We start from the raw sequence: 22,375 nt of genomic DNA on the forward strand, positions 1-22,375 counted from the left end.
GCAGATGTATGGGGTTGAATGGGATCCAGGGTCAGCCGTTGCTGGAGCAGACTCAATGGGCTGAATGGCCTAATTCTGCTCCAATCTTTTATGGTCTTCACAACCCATAAGGAAAGGGGAGGGTGCTGGGGTTTGGGGGGGTTGTCAGAGGTAATTCTTTACATAAAAAATGGTGGGTGTGTGGAATGCCCTATCTGGGGTGGTGATAGAAGTAGATACTTTAAGGGCATTTAAGAAATTCTTAGATAGACGCATGGATGATAGAAACTTAGAGGACTATGTAGAAGGGTGTTGGTACGTGGCCGAGTGGTTGAGGCATTCGTCTAGTGATCTGAAGGTCACTAGTTCGAGCCTTGGCGGAAGCAGCGTGTTGTGTCCTTGAGCAAGGCACTTAACCACACATTGCTCTGCGATGACACTGGTGCCAAGCTGTATGGGTCCTAATGCCCTTCCCTTGGACAACATCGGAGGCGTGGAGAGGGGAGACTTGCAGCCTGGGCAACTGCCGGTCTTCCATACAACATTGCCCAGGCCTGTGCCCTGGAAACCTTACAAGGCGCAAATCCATGGCCTTACGAGACTAACGGATGCCTACATATAAACCTTATGTGTGGCCTGTGCTGCCACTGCAAGCAAGTTTGTTTTTATTTTAACCTGTACCTCATCACAGGACACTAAACTTGACTGGAACTCGGAGCAACTCACAAAGAACTGGTGGAACTCAGGCCTCGGGTAGCACTGATGGGCCCATTTCCCTCCATTGATGCTGCCCGACTCGCTGAGTTCCTCCAGATTGCAACATCTGCAATCCCTTGTGTCTCCATTAAAGTTAATTTAACTCTGAATCCACAGAAGTCACCCTTGACCCTGAACAGCTGTTTAAGGAGGAGGATAAAGTGTATAGTTGGGATCATGTTACAGAGATCATTTATTATTCTTAGAGAGATTACAGAACTCTGAGGACCGGAAAAGTGAAGATGAGGAAATATTAATGAGATGCGTTGTTATCTTTAGAACACAGAAAGTTTAGAGCTACTTATTTTTTTTTAATAACTCAGAAGAGGCTAGTTATTCTGAACAGAAATAACACATTTCCCTCAGCAGAGACTGTTCTTAGATTTAAGATAGTAGATGGAATTAGAGGGAGCAATGACCTGCTTCTTCCCCAAGAGGACGAACTCATTAGGTGAATGGATGGAAGAGCAGTAACATTCATAACGTGAAAGACACATAGAGTGCTGGAGCAACTCGAGTTGATGTTTTGCACTGAGACTCTTCATCAGGAGTAAAAATCAGTTCCTTCAGTATTTTGTGTCTGACGTTCACAATTTCCAGCATCTGCGGAACCTTTTGTGCCAACATTCATCAGCGACGTCCTCCTTCTTTGAAGTATGGGGTTCCCCTTCCTCCATCGCTGACGCTGCCCTCACCCACATCGCCTCCATCTGAGCTCGCCCCATCTTCCCACTGCCTTAACAGGGATAGACATCTACTTGTCCTCACTTACCACCCCATGGGCCTCCACATTCGACACATCATACTCCACACCTTCCACCAACTTCAGCAGGATTCTCCCACCAAACACACTGTTACTTTCCCGCCCCACATCTCCGTTTTCCACAGGGATTGCTCCCTCCATGAGTCCCTTGTCCATTTGTCCCTCCCCACTAATCTCCCTCCTAGCACATATCGCTGCAAGAGACAGAAATGCTACACCTGCCTATTCACCTCCACCGTTTCCTCCATTCAGTGCCTCAAATAGTCCTTCCAGATGAGGCAACCTGCAAATCTGTTGGGGTCCTTGATTGTATCTGGTGCTCCAGATGTGGCCTCCTCCATATTGGTGAGACCTGATGTAAACTTTCCAACAAAAGCGGAATTTCCCGGTGGCCATTCCTATTCCGACATGGCCTCCTCTTTTGCTATGATGAGGCCATTCTCAGCGTATACGAGCAACACCTCATATTCCATCTAGTTAGCCTCCAATCTGATGGCATGAACATCTATTGCTCCTTTCGATAAGAAAATTCCCTTCCCATTCCTCTATTCCCCACCCTGGCTTCTTCTCCTCATCTGCCTATCACCTCCCCCAGTGCTCCTCTTTCTTCCCTTTCTCACATGGTCCACTCTCCTCTCCTATCAGATTCCTTGTTCTCCAGCCCTTTACCTTTCCCATCCACCTGGCTTCACCTGTCATCTTTTAGCTAGTTCTCCTTTCCCTCCCCACCCTTTTTTCTGGCATCTTCCCCCTTCCTTTCCAGTCCTGAAGAAGATTCTCAGCCTGAAACGCCAACTGCTTATTCATTTTCGTGGATGCTACCGCTCCTGCTGATGGCTCCAGCATTTGCTCTGGATCTCCAGCGTCTGCTGAACCTCGTGGTTAACAATCATCATGCTTAGTTATTGGTTATTCGTAAACCTGAAGGGAACAGGGCCATAGTCATGAAGGTGGAGTACTTCAGTAGCTACATTTTGACTAGCATGAGCATGATGGGCCGAAGGGTTATGTGCTGTCAATTTTGGTTTGCACAGTTCTGTTCGTTTATGTGCTTGCAAAGTCATACCTGTTGCTCTTCCGCTGGTATTGGCACACCACCACCTCCCCCCCCCCCATCCCGCCACGATTGTCATAACCATAACTCTGCATTGATGTTTTCTTTCCTCCGCTCCCGTTGCCCTGGGCCGCCGTGTGCTCTCTCTGTACCCTTTGGGGCCAGTTTTGTGTCACAACTATCACTTTAGCCCCCTTGGTCAGTTTGCCCCCGTCTACTTCAATCGTTCGTCTCCCTGCCCTGTGTATTCCTCTGACTGGCCTCTGCCCCACCGATGCCCTGGGCCGCCGCGCGCTGCCTTTGTATCCATTCAGGCCGCGCTGTAACCATTCGTTTACATACAGAATGCCAAGGTCCAATCAGCTGCGAGTTCTGAGGACAGAGCGTCCAAGTGGTCGGGGCGCTGCTGCGACGCATGCGGAGGCCGTCCAATGAGGAGTGGATGCGTGCGGCGGCCGTCCAATGAGAAGTGGGTGCGTGCGGCGGCTGGGAGGCGGGAGTGCGAGGGCTGCCTGGCTGGATGTTGTTACATTGAAGCTCCCTCATTTTGTGTTTGTATTATTTTTTGTTTTATTTGAAACATTTAATTGGCAGCTGATTCTCTTAATAATATCTATGTTGAAGTAGCGCATGAAATTTCAGGACTTTTTTTTGGAAAGGATTTATTAAAAGAAGAAAATCGTCGTTATTTCTCAATATACAAATATTAGAAATGAGTGTTTTTAAGAACAAAAGTTTGTTTCTGTTTTGACATCGTAGTTCGACGTTTCTTTTTCGTTTTTCCTTGTGAATCCGGAAATCCAATTGATCGAGGGCTAGTGTAGAGGTTTTCTGTTTTCGTTTGAAACCTCTCCGTCTTTGGCAGGAGCTGGTGACAGATTGTGCCAGCTGATTGCTGCCAACTTCCCGGAGACTTCTTGGAGCAGATAGAATGATGGTGAGTGACTGATGCAGTTTATCTGCCCGAGAAGCAGGGTGGGGAGGACGTGCGTACACGAGAATAAGTGATCTTTGGGACAAAAATATGAGCACGTAGACTTTGTAAGGCCATGCATTTAAAGAAACTCGGAAAATTAATGTTTTTATTATTATTGGTAAGCTCCTCCCCCGACAGCGGTGGAAAGCATAGTTTTGGATATCGTTTATTCTTGTCAGTAAATGCATTTAATATGTCAGTCTTTAATCTTCGTCCTCGGTTTTAAAAACGAGTGCAGAAAATTTCGTGTATTTTTTTCTGGTTTGGTATAGTAAACTTGTTAATCAGATTGTTATAGAATACGTACATAGTTGGTCCAATTTTGCTCGTTTCCTTTTTGATTTTAAAGGCATGTTTTAAATCTAACTTGAAATTTTATAGGTCCTGGAAAGGGAGTAAAATAACAATTTAATGAATGCATTTATTTTGGCTGTCCATGTTGAAACTTGCTCCTTTTGCTGATTTGAAAATAAAAGTGCTTTAATTTAAATTAATTTCTTATAAGAATGTGCATTTCAACATTTTTGTTAGGTGGCCAAAGTTAATCAGAGAAGTTTACTTGTTATACCATTTTGCTCTTCTTGGGAGTCTTATTTCTTGGCAAGGCCATAAGCATCTTCGTGTGGAGATCGGCCAGTACGTGAAGCATTTGCTATTTAATTAGTGGCTTGCTCCAAACTACAGCCACTGCTACGCGATAAAAATAAGTTGCTTCTTCCGTCAGAACATTCTTGATCCGTTGATTCCTTTTACCAAAACAAAACATGCAGAGTGAAATATCAGAGGGTGGAGAGAAGAGGGGATCAGAAAGTTCAATATATATACTTCCTGACAAAGTTTCAGTATAACGTGCTCCTTTTCGTGTTCGGATAGATTACTACATTACCCGAAAACAGAAGTACTGTTTGTATGCTGCCAGGTGTTTGGGTGCTCTGGACATCTGAAGGGGATTGGGGAAGGTTAGGAGTCGATATGCGATGATTATGTTTAATCCTAATATATGTCAAAGTATTGTCTGGTAGTGCTAAAAATGATTATTTAAAGTTACGGTTATGGAAGTGTGAATAGTACGACTATTGGGCTCTAAACTCGGAGGGAGGGAGGTTTGGGAGTATGCGAATGCAGTGACGTTACCAAGGAACTGTCTACACCTGGGATGTACTCCAGAAATGAGAAATCAGCACGGCACTGGAAGTAAAAAATTATTCAAAACTGAGATTTACGTGGGTTGAAAAGCGTATGCATGATCTGAATCTGCATCAATCACCCCACCCTGACTTCTATTTCCAAATTCTCTCTCGTTTTTCCTTCGAAAGGAAAGCTTCCTTGGATAGTGTGGTTCTGTTAGTGATTGTTGACCCCTCGCCCAAGCCTCCGTCCAGTAACTCTGAAAATCAGCTTCAAGTGCAGAAGGTTATAACTTTACAAAAGGCATTACATTCTTTTTCTACCTTTTGCTGACTTCACCCAAAGGTGAGAGTAGGAATTCAAGGCGAGTTTATGCCCTCTATATTAGGGAATCTGTGTCTACTGGTGTTCGCTCTTTTGCAGGTTAAGCTATTTCAGCCGAACTTTAGAACTATAGCTGGGCGTAGTCTTATTTATGACTTTAGCTACTCGGTTGTGCACATTAAAATAGCAAAAGTGATATTCTGAAGTCAAATATATGCCTCTGTTTTTTTTTTGTATGCTTGCTGAGTTGGTGACAGGATATGGATATTGCAAAAGTTTGTATCCAACTAGATAAAATGCTGATCTTGAGTTTTATTTAATGTCTTTGTGTCAACTGGAAAGAGTATAGGTATTCAATGTCTGTTTGAATAGGTTCCTCTTGGTATCTTAAGGAATAAAAGGTACCTGGCCTGGTACATGGGAAGGGTTTTGAGGGATGTGGGCCATACGTGGGCAATGGGACTAGCTTAGATTGATGTGAACACAAGAAGATCTGCAGATGCTTCATCCGTCTGAAAAAGTGGGATCTCCTCTTGTCCATCCATTTCCATTCTACTTCCCATTCCCATTCCAACATGTCAGTCCCTGGCCTCCTCTTCTACCGTGATGAGACCACGCTCAAGTTAGAGGAGCAACACTTTGTATTCCATCTGGGTAGCCTCCAATCTGATGGGATGAACATCAATTTCTCCAATTTCTGCCAATTGCCCACCCCCTCTCCTGAACCATTCCCCATTCCCATTTCCCTCCCTCACCTTATCTCCTTATCTGCCCATCAGCTCCCTCTGGTGCTCCTCCCCCTTCCCTTTCTTCCATGGAATTCTGTCCATTCCTATCAGATTCTGCCTTCTCCAGTCCTTTATCTCTTTCACCAGTCAACTTCCCAGCTTCATCCCCTCCCACTCTCCCTGTTTCACCTATCACCCATCACCTTGTTCTTCTTCCTCCCCTCCCGCGACCTTGCTCTCACTTCTCATCCTTTCTTCCAGTTCAGATGAAGGTTCTGAGCGGGAAACGTCGACTGTTCACTCTTTTCCATAGATGCTGCCTGGCCTGCTAAGCTCCTTCAGCGTTTCGTTTGTGTTGCTTAGATAGATGTGAATCTTGGACCAGTTGAGCTGAACTGCTCACTTCCATGATGCATGACTCCGTGACTCTACAATTCTAACAGAAGCTCGAGAAGAGTCTTGTGAAGAAACTGACTCTCAAAAATTTGAAACAGGAAAGTAAAACATAACTTTGACCAAATTGTTTGAGTATCCTGGAGCAATGAATACAACAAGGAGCAAAAATGATCAATGCTATGCCAGACACTGACTCTCTTTGTGCTTACTAGCAGATTGAATCAGGAGCTGGGTTAAAAAAAAACTGGTTGTAAGCTTGACATCTACTTTGTCTCGCAGTTTGATGTAATGACCAAGAGCGATTGCTCTAACAGCGGTTTGAATTTGGTCCATTAGACAGTTGTCAAGTGAAACTGCATACAAGTTGAAAGCCAACATCTTAAAATGTGGCTTTTGAGTTTTGGGTATATTATAGATGGTAAATGTTTCTGTTCAGAATATGTATTCGCCTACTGATAATATTCTGCACAGGTGTTAACAGAATAGTTAAGCTTACAAACTTTTATTCTTTTGTGCCTCGCATCCATGTTGGTGCATAGTTGTCGTTCCAAATTTATTACAATCATGGTGGAATGACCATGGGACACCCCCATCACTACAAATGGCTCTAATTTAAAAGATTTGGGGAATGGAAGGTTAAAAGAAGGTCAATAATTTTATAATATCAAAGGGAGACCGATGGTGCAGAGGAAAGCTCTTGTGGCTGGCTCCTTGAATTAATCTAAAAATCAAAGGCAAACCTTTCAGGAATGAAGTTTGAATATCGTTCTGCATAAAGAAGTCTGTAACAATATGGAACTCGGCAAATAACGATTAATACTATGTTGGTCTTTAATTTGAAATGTGAGTGTGAGATTGTTAATAACTAAGAGATATTGAGGGGGGTAGGAAAAGGTGGCAGATGGCTTTGAAGTGCCACAGTGGACTGATTGGTAAAACAGGCTAGTGTTTTTGTATTGCTGAAAGCCAAAGAAATGTGTATCAGGAGGTGGAATACATCAAAAACCCTTTCAATGCTGTGTATTTCAAAGCACAATCGTAAAAGGGTGAGTGCAAATATCAATATGCAACCAGGTGCCCCAGACATGTATTTGGAGAGTCATGCATGCACCTTGGAATGAATCCATGGAGGGTTGAGGGAAAACCAAGCTTATTCTGCACAGCAAACATGAGGAAATCTGCAGATGCTGGAATTTCAAGCAACACTGAGAAAGCAGGATCTCCCACTGGCTACACATTTTAATTCCATGTCCCATTCCCTTTCTGATATGTCTATCCACGGCCTCCTCTACTGTAAAGATGAAGCCACACTCAGGTTGGAGGAACAACACCTTATATTTCATCTGGGTCGCCTCCAACCTGATGGCATGAACATTGACTTCTCTAACTTCCATTAATGCCCCACCTCCCCCTCGTACCCCATCTATTATTGCCCATCCTCTGGGCTTTCCCCCCTCCCCATTTTCGTCCCATGATCCTCTCATATCCCTTTTGTCAATCACCTGTCCAGCTCTTTGCTCCATCCCTCCCCCTCCTGTCTTCTCCTATCATTTTGGATCTCCCCCTCCCTCTCCCACTTCCAAATCTCCTGCTAGCTGTTCCTTCAGTTAGTCCTGCCGAAGGCCCTCAGCCCGAAACGTCGACTGTACCTCTTCCTAGAGATGCTGCCTGGCCTGCTGCGTTCACCAGCAACTTTTATTCTGCACAGTGTGCTTTGCGGACTTTAAACATAACGACTGTGTTTTGCCCTTGACTAGGTGGCGCTCTGGATATTTGATGCAAATAGTACTGTAGAAATGCAAGTCGTGTTTGCTCAAAGAACTGATGCTGAACTCCTGTTCTGAACTTCTCCCCATCTTCCTCAATGGATCCAGCTGACTTGTAGCAAGTTAGACACACACACACACAACTGTAACGGTGGCAATATACTACAAAAGGCTGAGTGACTAAACCCAACGTATTCAGTTACCAGCTGCATAAGCGCTGCAGTAACCACTAGATGCTGCTTACGGATTATGAACTGATGCAACGCAGCAGCTGGTAATTTTTTTTTTTGAGAATTTCATGCTTCAGAACCTGTGGTTGCAAAAACTAGATTCCAATGCAATCTTCACTGACCAGCTAAAGCAGGTGTGTCTTAACAAGTTTCCAGTGAAATTGGTTTTATTTTGCCCACTGAAATCCCCTCAGTTTATCGCTTAGTTAATCAATCTTGGTTAATTGTTCTGTTCACTCTTACACTGGGTGTCTGACCTGAAGTAGGCCTCTGGACTCGAGGCCTTTAAGCTGACGATGGAGCAGCAGCTTGACACTAGAGAGGAAAGACAGATTCAGAATCAGAATCAGGTTTATTATCACCAGCATGTATAGTGAAATTTGTTAGCTTAGCAACAGCAGTTCAAGGCAATACATAATACAGAAGAAGAAAAAAATAAATAAGTAAATCAATTACAGTATATGTGTATTGAATAGATTAAAAATCATGCAAAAAGCAGAAATAATATATATTAAAAATGTGAGGTAGTGTTCGCAGGTTCAATGTCCATTTAGGAATCGGATGGCAGAGGGGAAAAAGCTGTTCCTGAATCACTGAGTGAGTGCCTTCAGGCTTCTGTCCCTCCTACCTGATGGTAACAGTGAGAAAAAGGCATGCCCTGGGTGCAGGAGGTCTTTATTAATGGACGCTGCCTTTCTGAGACACCGCTCCTTGAAGATGCCCTGGGTACTTTGTAGGCTAGTGTCCAAGATGGAGCGGACTAAATTTACAACCCTCTGCATCTTCTTTCAGTCCTGTGCAGTAGCCCCTCCGCCCCCCCGCCCCCATACCAGACAGTGATGCAGCCTGTCAGAATGCTCTCCATGGTACATCTATAGAAGTTTTTGAGTGTATTTGTTGCCATACCAAATCTCTTCAAACTCATAATGAAGTATAGCCGCTGTCTTGCCTTCTTTATAACTGCATCAATATGTTGGGACCAGGTTAGGTTCTCAGAGATCTTGACACCCAGGAACTTGAAGCTGCTCACTCTCTCCACTTCTGATCCCTCTGTGAGGACTGGTATGTGTTCTTTCATCTTGCCCTTCCTGAAGTCCACAATTGTTGAGTGTAAGGTTGTTGCTGTGACACCACTCCACTAGTTAGCATACTCGCTCCTCTCATCTCAACCTGAGACTCTACAACAATGGTTGTATCATCAGCAAATTTATAGATGGTATTTGAGCTATGCTTAGCCACATAGTCATGTGTATATAGAGAGTAGAGCAGTGGACTAAGCACACACCCCTGAGGTGCACCAATGTTGATCATCAGCGAGGAGGAGAACATTTGTTCAGCATTTAACTATCGGCTTTTTATACCAAAAAAATGGAGGGTCTGCACTTCTGTGGCACCATTCATTCTTCTTTAGAACATTCTACAGCTAATGATGTACGTTTGGGCCTTCTGGTAAAGGGAGCTAATTTGCAGAAAGCAAGCTCTCACAGACAGTAATTAGTTAATAATTTTATATTTGAATACAGGATAAATACTTGGCTAAGGTTTCAGGGACAAATCAGTTGCCCCTTTTTTAAATTCTGCATTGGAGTCTTCTAAAACCATTTTTGAGACGAAGTGAGGCTTCTAATGACAGTCTCAGTTTAACATCTCATCTAAAAGTCAGCTCCTCTTAAAGCTGAACTCAGCATTGATCGGAACTGTTAGCCTAGAAATGTTGATTTATGTAGATAAAATTTCTGCCAACTTAACTAGTGCTGACCACGTAGCCCCTCCAGCATTGAGGACGTCTTCAGGACCCCCATCATCCAGGACGTGTTCTCTTCTTGTTACTGTTATCAGAACGAAAGTACAGGAGCCCGAAGACACATACTGAACATTTTTGGAATAACTTCTTCCCCTTGCCATCAGATTTCAGAATGCACAATGAACCAACCCATGAACATTACCTCACTATTTTCATTCTCTTCATAATATATAGTTCTTATTATAATTTATAGTATTTTTTGTGTATTGCACTGTAATGCTGCCACAAAATAACAAATTTCATGACATGTCAGTGATATTAAACCTGATTCTGATTGTGCAGTGTTATTTTGGAAGGATGATGAAACAGTATCCAAGGAAAGTAAACACAAAATAATCTGCAGATGCTTGGGTCAAAGTAACACTCACAACACGCTGGAGGAACTCAGCAGGTCGGGCAGCATCCGTGGAAAAGATTGGTCGATGTTTCAGGTTCTGGCCCAAAACATCAACCGATCTTTTCCATGGATGCTGCCCAACCTGCTGAGTTCCTCCAGCACGTTGTGAGTGTTCCAAGGAAAGTAAGCCAGCTTCTCTCGCTGGTGGCAGTGCATGAGTAGTTGTATGGTAGCATTGGGCTGTGATTCGGTCAGGGGCTTTGAAATGGGTTGCAGGAGGGAGATGAGCATCAGAAGTGCTTAGAGGCTAGGCCAACGACAGTAGCCAATCAGAAGTGGACGCTTTGGAACAGAACCTGACTTGGGTGTTTGAGGATTTATGTCGGGCTGATGTGAGGATGAGTATGCGTCAAGAAGGTCCAACAAAATCAGTAGGGTTTTGAGTGGATAGAGAGATCGGACTGGATGCGGGGACAGGTAAATAGCTGCTCAACAAGGGGTTGGAAGTAAGAGGGATTGAAGGTCATGATATAACTTCTGAAACTTGGAAGGGTGGTAACGAGTTAAAAGAAATGGAACGTAGAGGATAGAGTAAAGGGAAATGATTACCTGCCCTTTGAATGCTGCTGTCATTTGGCTGAGCATTTTTTCCTCTCATTAACTGCCGTAAGCCATTTCAAGTTACAATATGAAGGAGGATTGGGGAATTGTAACCAGCGATTGCTAAATTCATTTATGGAGCAGCAACTGGCATCAGCTAATTCAGCATAGTGTGTCAACACTCTATTGTCTTCATATCTTGGCTCAGATATGTGTTTCAGTTTTCCCATTACATATTCCAGCTCAACCTTGTTATCTTAGTTAGTCACGTCTCCACCCTCACTTGGGTCTGGATGGCCTCTTTAAAGCAGGGCTTCTTAACTGAAGGATTCTAGTCAGACATTGACCGCAGGGTGGGTCCCTGGATGTCACTGTAGTGTCCTGAGTGACTGGAGAGTCTGATACATGATAAGCAAATCCTTTAATTAGTCTACAGAATTAATAATAATGTGATCAGTGCTGTTTTACCTGCCCCTGGCACCTCTTCTGTCTCACCAATGATCAGCATCAGGTTTAGTATCACTGGCATGTCGTGAAATCTGTCATTATGTGGCAGCAGTGCATTGCAATACATAATCATGAAAACAGTGAATTACAGTAAAAGTAGATGTATATTTTTAAAAAATTAAATAAGTAGCACAAAAAGAGAAAAAGAAGTGGTGAGTTTGTGATCAAGGGTTCAGTGTCCATTCAGAAATCGGATGGCAGAGGGGAAGAAGCTGCTCCTGAATCGCAGAGTGTGCGCCTTCAGGCTTCTGTACCTCCTTCCTGATGGTAACAATGAGAAAAGGGCATGTCCTGGGTGCTGGAAAGATGTGGCTAAGAGTGGATGGTGGCTAAGGACCCCCATCTTGAAGAAATCACAGGCCGCTTTCTAGCCACCAGAAAAAAAAATCATCTGTTGCTCATGATAAATGTTGCCTGACCTGCTGAGTTCCGCCAGCATTTTGTGTGTGTTACTCTGGATCCCCAGCATCTGATGTTTATTAATTTATTGACAGACAGTGCGCAGGAGGCCCTTCTGGCCCTTCAAGCTGCGCCGCCCAGCAACCCCCCTATTTAATCCTGGCCTATGTATTAGGACTGTGGAGGAAACCGGAGCACCCGGAGGTAACCCACCTGGTAGCAGAGAGAACGCACAATCTCCTTACAGGCAGTGATGGGAATTGAACCCGGGTCGCTGGTACTGTAAAGCGTTGTGCTAACCACTACGCTACCGTGCTGCCCTACTATGGTATCACTTGTATGATTTTTCTTGGCTAACTAAAGGACTATCAGGGGCGGAAGCACACATTGGGTCAACATTGTTATTTGTCATGTCATATGATGTAGGTGATCATGGTCTTCTGTCTGTCTCTATCCATGACCATGATCGTTCTTGACAAATTTTTCTATAGAGGTGATTTGCCATTGGCTTCTGGGTGGCGTCTTTACAAGACAGGTGACCCCAGCCACTATCAATACTCTTCAGAGATTGTCTGCCTGATGTCAGTGGTCACATAACCAGGGTTTGTGATCTCCACCGGCTGCTCATACGACCATCTATCACCTGCTCTCGTGACCCTGATTGGGGGCGGTGGCTAAATAGATGCTACACCCTGCCCACAGGTGATCTGCAAGCTAGTGGAGGGAAGGAGTGCCTTATAGCTCCTATGGTAGAGATGTATCTCCACCCTGCCTCATTGGGTACTCCGGAGGATAGGACCAGATTATGGAAGGAGTGCCCTAATGACCTTCTTACCACCCCTACCAAGGGAGGTTTACGATGCTCCTTCCCTCCACCAGTCTGCAGGTCACCCACCCTTGGGCAAGGTGCAGCTCAGTTGTTCCTGGTTTTAACTGGTTGTGGGATTCCGAGGCAAAGAGTTGCCCTGATTGCCACAGGGGCTGTGAAAAAATAAAGCTACAACTTTGGGAAAGGAAATTTGGATCGTAAAATCACAGAATATTTTGGGTGTTTTGCTGGCATTGTGAAATTGGATTCTTATTATGCTGGTGGAGTATTAACTGATAAGCAGTTAATGTGCAATCAGGTGAGAAGCACCCGAGATGAACCACAAAGATATTGGTAAAGGAAATGTTTTTAGTTGAAGCAAGCTTTTCAAGCCACACATGCTCTGGGCCTCGAGTGCACCTGTGTTATTAGTTATGTTTAACTGTTCCTTCTAGTTTTTAAATAAGATGTTTTGACTGTGTCGATTGGAGGTAGAATTAAATAGTAGCCGCTGGAGGGAAATAGCAGGGAATGGGACTCAGTCAATTATATAAACAGCAGGTCACAGTCAAACTGCAGTGTGAGAAGGGAATTGAGGAAAGGGTAAAATAATTAATGCTCAAAATTTGAATTCATAGTGAGAGTGCTGAAGTGCAGGTGCAATCAAATGCTTATTGTAATATAATAGGCACCATGGTGGTGTATCAGTTAAAGATTCGAAGTACATTTATTATCAAAGTATATATGCAGGATACAACCCTGAGATTAGTCTTCATGCAGACAGTCAGGAACAAAGAAACACCATAGAGTCTGTTCAAAGAAAACATCCAACACCCAACTCGCAAAAAAAAAAGAACAAATCCATAAACAGCAAAAAAATGAGCAAATAACACACAGAACATTAAACAACAAACCATAGAGTCCTTGAAGCAGTCTAGGCATGTTCAGTTTAGATCAGTTCAATTTTGCACTGTGTCGTTCGTTGAGCGCAACCCTCAGAGCCAGTTCAACCTGTTCAAAATCGCAATTGAAAAAAGGAGTGATCCGAAACATATATAACATGAACTGCAGAGTTCTCTAAAAGCAATTCGCAAACCATGCCGATCAAACCTTACCCAAGGTCCAAGACTCCTGCATCTTCCTGCAGCAGCAGAGAGTAGGAGGGAGAGTGAGGCCGGTCAAGCACAGACACATGGAGCCTGACACTTGCTCATCTTCTGCTCCCGTCTTTGTTGAATTCAATCTTGTGCAATGCTTTAATGGTCGAGTTGGTCGAGAATTGAAGCCGTTCATGTGTTTGCGCTCTGCCTTTTGGCTGCGCACTCCGTTCCCAACCTTGCTCTTAGCCACGACAGATTTCCTCAGAGATAGCAAAAGCACCGGATCGCTTACAGCAATTGCAGAGAGTAGTAGCACAATGCTGTTACAGCTTGGGGGGCTCTGGAGTTCAGAGTTCAATTCCAGCACCATTCTGTATGTCCTCCCAATGGAATGTCCCCGGGTGCTCCAGTTCCCTCCCGCAATCTAAAGGCTTATCAGGTAGGTAAATTGTCCCATGATTAGGTCAAGGTTAATCGGGTTGTGGGCTTGTTGGGGCAGCCTGGCTCAAATGGACAGAGGGGCTGTATCGCTAAATAATAAATAATGGGGAAAGCACAGCCACTTACTCTGATTTAGATTTGCTAGGACAATAATGTGCAATAATGAGGATAGTCATCTCATTCTGGAACGTAAAATGAATGTATTTTTAATAAGAGTGCTGTAGATAATTTGGACAGCATAACTGGGAAACGGGTAACTTTTTGCTTTGTAATTGGTAGAACTGATGGAGAAATATGCTGTGCAAATCATTCGTTTGTTATGTGATGTGTGGTATGATCTAGCCAATCATGGTCTTCTCTATCCATGACCATGATTGTTCTTGGCAAATTTTTCTACAGAAGTGGCTTGCCATTGCCGCCTTCTGGTCAGTGTCTTTACAAGGCGGGTGACCCCAGCTATTATCAATACTCTTCAGAGATTGTCTGCCTGGTGCCATAACCAGGATTTGTGATATGCACCAGCTGCTCATACGACCATCCACAGTCTTCTCCCATGGCTTCACGTGACCCTGATCGGGGTGGGGGGGGGGGTGTGGCTAAGCAAGTGCTATACCTTACCCAAAAGTAACCTACAGGCTAATGGGGGGAGAATCCCTGGTATCATGGATTCTTGATTACCTGACTGGCAGACCACAATACGTGTGCTTGCAACACTGTGTGTCCGACAGAGTGATCAGCAGCACTGGGGCTCCACAGGGTACTGCCTTGTCTCCCTTTCTCTTCACCATTTACAGCTCAGACTTCAACTACTGCACAGAGTCTTGTCATCTTCAGAAGTTTTTGGATGACTCTGCCATAGTAGGATGCATCAGCAAGGGAGATGAGGTTGAGTACAGGGCTACGGTAAGAAACTTTGTCACATGGTGTGAGCAGAATTATCTGCAGCTTAATGTGAAAAAGACTAAGGAGCTGGTGGTAGACCTGAGGAGAGCTAAGGTACCGGTGACCCTTGTTTCCATCAAGGGGGTCAGTGTGGACATGGTGGAGGATTACAGATACCTGGGGATATGAATTGACAATAAACTGGACTGGTCAAAGAACACTGAGTCTGTCTACAAGAAGGGTCAGAGCCGTCTCTATTTCCTGAGGAGACTGAGGTCCTTTAACATCTGCTGGACGATGCTGAGGATGTTCTACAAGTCTGTGGTGGCCAGTGCTATCATGTTTGCTGTTGTGTGCTGGGGCAGCAGGCTGAGGGTAGCAGACACCAACAGAATCAACAAACTCATTCATAAGGCCAGTGATGTTGTGGGGATGGAACTGGACTCTCTGACGGTGGTGTCTGAAAAGAGGATGCTGTCCAAGTTGCATGCCTTCTTGGTCAATGTCTCCCATCCACTACATAATGTACTGGGTGGACACAGGAGTACATTCAGCCAGAGGCTCATTCCACCGAGATGCAGCACAGAGCATCATAGGAAGTCATTCCTGCCTGTGGCCATCAAACTTTACAACTCCCTCCTTGCAGGGTCAGACACCCTGAGCCAATAGGCTGGTCCTGGACTTATTTCATAATTTACTGGCATAATTTACATATTACCATTTAAATATTGATGGTTCTATTACTATTTATTATTTATGGTGCAACTGTAACGAAAACCAATTTCCCCCAGGGATCAATAAAGTATGACTATGACTATGACTAAGGAGCACCTTACACCTCCTTTGGTAAAGGCCTATCTCAACCCGGCCACCCAGCTGTGCAATTAAAATTTCTTTAATCCACCTGTTTTGTTGGTAAAGCCAGTATTACTGCCCATCCCTAACTACTGTTGAGAAGATCTTTTTCAGCTTCAGTTGTCCTTCTAATTAATGGCATAGGTGGTTAGAGATTTCCAGGATTTGGATCCCACAGTGATTTGTTTGAATTTGATGGTGCTGTTTCTTTGCACCTGCTATATCCTTGATGGTAGTCGTTATAGGTTTAGGACATTAGAATACTCTAGCTGTTCATTGTTTAGAGTGGTTATAAGCTGTTGTTCGTTTTGTAGAAAGTACACAATATAACCACTGTAAACATAAGATATTCTGTAGTTCTCTGCTGGAAATCTTGTGCAACTTACTCAAAATGCTGGAGGCACCCAGCATCTATGGAAGGCAATGAAGGTCAACAGTTCTTTCCCTTCCATAGATGCTGCATGATCTGCTAAGTTCCACTGGCATTTTGTTTGCAATGTAGCCACAAGAGGCATATGGTGGATAAGATGCAAATCAAGTCTGGGTGATAAGGTATTTATGGTGAATTGTTGGGGTTGCATTCATGCAGACAAGTGGAGAATATTCCATCATGCTTCTTGTGGATGCTGGAGAGGCCCAGTGGTGACAGACAGTAAATTACTTACTACTATTGTACATGTCCAATAATTGACATGCTCTTTCAGCTGTGATATTGATCGAGGCTGGGAAAAGTAGGTTCAGAGGCCAAGTATGTAGCAGCAAGTCGAGCTGAGTTTCTGGTCAGCAGTAATCTCGAAGATATTGACTTGGAAATATAATGCCAACAGTAGGTGGTTAGACTGTCTTGTTAGAGGTGGTTATTGTCTGGCATTTTTGTGAGTGAATACATTCTATGTCCTTCCCACGTTCAGTTTAGTTTTAATTTTTTCTCAACGTGGAAGAATGAGGGTGGATAAGTGTTACTCAAGAGGACATTCCCTTGCTCGTCTTTAATAGAATGCCATGTGACTTCATGGGATCTAAGGTCAATGCTAAAGTAACCAAGAGCTTATCCCTCCTATTTGTGTTACTGCTCTGCTTATCTGGTGGGTCTTCCCAACTGGCTAAAATCCCAAGGTTTGTGATGGAGAAGTCTGGTACTTTGCCTGTAAGCAAAACTATGCCAGATGTTTGCTTGTCTAGTCTGTGAGGTACTGCACCTCAGTGAGACACCAGTTCCCAGATGTTTGAGAGGAGGACTTTGCAAAGTTGTGCTGGGAATGACTTTGTTTCTGAATTTGGTGCCTACATGGAAGTCAAGTGGTCTGTCCATTTAATCCTTCTGAATTTGAATGTTGTGATAATGGTACAGGTCAGTGGTTTGTCATGCTATTTCAGAGAAAGCCACATGGGAGTCATCTAATATTGATGGTTGATATTCCCTCCCAATGAAGGTTGTTAATAAACCAGTGGTTTTCATAGCCCTCATCACTAACCCAATTAGTGTATTCCTGATTGTTCTTTCTTTTTCCAATATTTTTATTAATTTATATATAAGAATACAGAGTACAGGAAAAAGATTTATATGTCAATACATTAAACTAAATTGCATATAAAGACTCCTTACCCTATATTCGTACAAATCAATTAGTTTGTAACATTGAAAGTAATAACTTTTTATATAAAAAAAAATCTAAACCACTACCAAGACCGAAGCTGATTAATAGAAAAAAAAGGAAAGGAGATTGTTAGTCATCATTTGTGCTTTAACAGCAAATCAAAGGTTTTGAAAATCATTCAGAAAGGGTCCCCGCAATGTTTGAAGGTCTTGATTAGATTCAAAGATTGAACATTGAATCTTCTCTAAATTTACTGATTGTTAACATAATTTAAATTCCATTGCTGTATTTGTGGGATTTGAATTCTTGGCTTCTAAATTGTTTCTACATTACCATAGAGTCATGGAACATTACAGCACAGAAATAGGCCCTTTGGCCTATTGCTGAAATATTAATTGGCCTGGTCCCGATAAACTGCATCCAGACCATGCCCCTCCATACCTCTACCAGATATATACCTAGCCCAATTTCTCTTAAATGCTGAACTTGAACCTGCATCCACCACATGCGCTGGCAGCTCATTCCACACTCACACCACCCTCTGAGTGAAGATGTTCCCCTTAAACATTTAACCTTTCACCCTTAACCCATGGCCTCTAGTTCTAGTCTCTCACCCAGCCTCAGTAGAAAAAGCCTCGTTGCACTTACCCTTTCTATACCTCTCATGATTTTGTTCACCTCTATCAAATCCCCCCTTATTCTTCTAAGCATTATCATCCAGATCATTGATACAGATAACAAACAGCAACAGATCTCTGTGCACTCCACTAGTCACAGGCCTCTAGTCCTAGAGGCAACCATCTAACACCACCCTGGCTTCCCCTGCAAAGCTAATGTCTAATCCCATTTATTGAATGCCAAGCGACTGCACTTTCTTGACCAACCTCCCATGCGGGACCTTGTCAAAGGCCTTGCTAAAGTCCACGTAGACAACATCCACTGCATTGTCTTCATCAGCTTTCCTATTAATTTTCTCAAAAAACTTGATTAGACATGGCCTACCACATTCAGAGCCATGTTGATTATCCTTAATCAGTCCTTGTTTATCCAAATATCTATATAACTGCTCCTTTAGAATACCTTCCAATAACTTACACTCTATGGAGGCCAGGCTCACCGGCCTATAATTTCCTAGTTTATTCTTAGTGCCTTTCTTAAATAAAACAACATTAGCTACCCTCTAGTAATTTACCCGTACCTAGGGACATTTTAAATATCTCTGCTAGGAGCCCCTGCAATTTCTGCACCAGCCTCCCACAGGGTCCAAAGGAAAATGTGTCAGGCCCTGGGGATTTATCCACCCTAATTTGCATCAAGACAGTAAGTATCTCCTTGTCTGTAATCTGTACAGGGTCCTTGACCTTAATGCTGCTTTGCCTCACTTCTATAGAGCCTGTGTCAGTCTCCCATTTAAATACAGATGCAAAATATCTACTTAAGATCTCCCCCATCTCTTTCAGCTCCACACATGATCACCACTCTGCTCTATCCAGTGGATCAATGCTATCTTGACCCTTGCTATCCTTTGCTCTTAATGTATCTGTAGAAGCCCTTAGGATTCTCCTCCTCCTTGTCAGCTAGAGCAACCTTGTGCCATCTTTTAGCCCCCTCATTTTTTGCATTTCTTAGGCTCACCAAGAACCTCATTTGCTCCTTCCTGCCGAAACCTGCTATACAGATGTTGAGAGATATCGAGTCCCTGGTTTCTTGACCACGGTTCCCTGTTATCCTTGCCTTTTATTCTGATAGGAACATACAAAGTCTGTACTTTTAAAATTTCACTTTAGAAGTCCTCACACTTGCCTTTGCCAGAAAACAACCAGCCCCAATCCATACTTGCATATCCTTTCTGATACCACCAAAATTGGCCTTTCGCCAATTTAGAATCTCAACCCTTAGGACCAGCCCTATCCTTCTCCATATTTATCTTGAAACTAATGGCATTATGATCATTAGATGCCAAGTGTTCCCCGATAACAATCTTCTGTCACCTGCTCTGTCTCATTCCGCTATAATAGATCTAGTTTTGCACTCTATCCAGTTGGGATCTCTACATACTGATGGTTCCAGAGCATTGTGTTCAAATAGATGCCTTCTGTGCTTATGATTCTGTGAAATCACCAAAAAAAAAAGTACCACAGCTACACCCGACCAGGCTCGGTAAGTAGTTCCTACAATTATCTTATCAGCCACACCAGAACTCTCGAAACCACAAATTGAAGCAACTCTTCCTTGATCCCAAGGAAAAGGCCAAAGAAGGTGACATAAATATGTTGTTATCAATTGTGGAAGTCCTTTGCTAAGATTTCTTGGCCAAATCTGATTAGCATGGTTTAGTATGGTAGCAGCATAACCAAGGTGCTGTGTTTTGTCCAATATCGTCTGATTACTTGGCCATTGGTTGCAAATAGCCAATTGGGAATCTAGTTATAGTTACTTGTAGCTTTCATTTGCAAGTAATGATTCAGAAAAGGGGTCTATCAGTAAATCTGAGATCTGAGTATTCGTTTGCACTGGGTTTTCATGCATAATTTGTTATTTCTCAGATTTAGATTTATTTATCACATGTGCATGGAAACCTAATGTGAAATGCGTTGTTTGCGTTAACAACCAACAGGGTATGCTGGGGGCAGCCCACAAGTGTCGCCACACATTCTGACATCAACATAGCATTCCCATGATGCTTGGTGGAACAACACAGAACACAACAGGCAACAAAACAACAGCAGCAAAACCAGCCTCTTTCTTCTCTCCTGCTCACTCATCCACCCACCCAGATGGACAGTCCTTCAGGCTTCAGGCTTCGGCCATTGGTCTTTGACTTACAGACTTCCGATCGGCCTTCGGGTAATGACACCAGGACTAGATGATGGATGACCCCCGAACTCTGGGTGAACTAACTGACAGGCCGTCGTGCCCCCTGCTCACACAGTCACCTGATTCCGGGATCCACCGACCTGGGACAGCCCAAAATCTATAGGTGTCCTTTGTCACTTATCCACGTTGCTGGCCTTCAAGTGTGGAGTGGAGGCCTGACCTCTAACTCCCCCTCATCTTTGTCCCAAAACCCAAACCTGATCTGTAGCTCTCCTCTCTGCCCCTAAAACTGTTGCTATGAACCTAAAAACTTAAGTAAGTCTGAGCCCTGATCTCAACGGAGACCACAGGTTGTCGCCATCTTGACCTGAAGTTTTTGTAAAGATGTAGGAGCATGAATGTTTTATGATTGACGCATGTGTCGGGTGTTTGTGGAACTGCAAAGTACAGAAATCTGTTTAATGCAATTCCATGCGGGGTAGTTTTTCTTGACAAGTTGCATTTGACCAGTCAGCAATTTTTTTATAGGCCAGCACTGCCTCCCTTTAACTGTGAGCACTAGATATGATTAATCATTGCAAACTGAAAAACAATGGAAAGTATGCATTCGATCGGAGAGCCAATTGAAAACTGCAGTGCATCCAAAGTTTGAGTGAGTGCTTTATCAAGGGAGCACTTGTATTGCTATCAGCTCAATCATAGAAGTCAGGAAATTCTTGCACTTTCTGCCAAGTTTGGAGTTTGTCCCACTTTGAAAAAACATGCCTGTTGAGTATTACTTTCTCACTTTCCTACTTCAGAGGCTCAGAGGGAGATTTTTCTGACATCATTTGAACCAAAGGCCTCAATGTTAATATACTTTAATAAATTAAATACTTGTTAAACACCTTCTATAAATATAAGTGATGATGGCAAATTAGGGAGTGTTCTGGAGTTATGCGAATATGGGCAGATATTAATTCAAACAAGAACCAAGTTTCAATTCTTATTGTACATGGAGTAAGTTCAGGAAGCTTGCAGTTAGCCTTCAGTTGATTTGGTGACTGCAAGAAGTAAACTGAAGGTTAAAGCACAGGTTGCTGCACAGACTGAGAGATTGCATATGCAAGCACCAAGTATTAAAACAATGGGATTGTGCTAATTGGTTTGCACCAAACTAGGCAACATGGTTAAGACCACAAACACGAGGAAATCTGCAGATGCTGGAAATTCAAGCAACACACACAAAATGCTGAAGGAACTCAGCAGGCCAGGCAGCATCTCTAGGAAGAAGTATAGTCGACGTTTCGGGCCGAGACCCTTTGCCAGGACTAACTGAAAGAAGAGATAGTAAGAGATTTGAAAGTGGGAGGGGGAGATCCAAAATGATAGGAGAAGACAGGAGGGGGAGGGATGGAGCTAAGAGCTGGAAAGTTGATTGGCAAAAGGGATACAAGGCTGGAGAAGGGAGAGGATCATGGGATGGGAGGCCTAGGGAGAAAGAAAAGGGGGAGGGGAGCACCAGAGGAAGATGGAGAGCAGGCAAGAAGTTATTGTGAGAGGGACAGAGAGAAAAAAAAAGGAGAGAGAAGGGAAAAAAAGGGTAAATAAATAAATAAATAAATAAGGGATGGGGTAAGAAGGGGAGGAGGGGCATTAACGGAAGTTAGAGAAATCACCTACGCTCTGTCCACCAGAGAAAGCAGGATCTCCCAGTGGCCACACATTTTAATTCCATGTCCCATTCCCATTCTGATATGTCAATCCACGGCCTCCTCTACTGTCAACATGAAGGCACACTCAGGTTGGAGGAACAACATCTTATATTCCATCTGGGTAGCCTCCAATCTGATGGCATGAACACTGACTTCTCAAACTTTCGCTAATGCCCCACCTCCCCCTTGTACCACATCCATTATTTATTTATATACACACATTCTTTTTCCCTCTCTCGTTTTTCTCCCTCTATCTATACCCCTTGCCCTTCCTCTGGGCTTCCCCTCCCCCTTTTCATTCTCCCTGGGCCTCCTGTCCCATGATCCTCTCATATCCCTTTTGCCAATCAACTGTCCAGCTCTTGGCTCCATCCCTCCCCCTCCTGTCTTCTCCTATCATTTCGGATCTCCCCCTCTCCCTCCCCCTTTCAAA

General features: G+C 43.6%; 1 protein-coding gene across 3 annotated transcripts in view; it reads left to right on the forward strand.

The window, feature by feature from the left end:
- Window positions 1-3,051: 3,051 nt before the first annotated feature.
- Window positions 3,052-22,375, forward strand: part of LOC140196225 (transcription factor Dp-2-like) — a 275,695-nt gene continuing 256,371 nt past the window's right edge. For all 3 annotated transcript variants that reach the window (XM_072255038.1, XM_072255039.1, XM_072255041.1), the window contains exon 1: window positions 3,052-3,489. The gene's annotated coding sequence lies outside the window, so the exon portion shown is untranslated. The remainder of the gene's footprint in view (window positions 3,490-22,375) is intronic.

The sequence above is a fragment of the Mobula birostris genome, chromosome 4, assembly GCF_030028105.1.
Source record: "Mobula birostris isolate sMobBir1 chromosome 4, sMobBir1.hap1, whole genome shotgun sequence".
In the NCBI taxonomy this organism is placed as follows: domain Eukaryota; kingdom Metazoa; phylum Chordata; class Chondrichthyes; order Myliobatiformes; family Myliobatidae; genus Mobula; species Mobula birostris.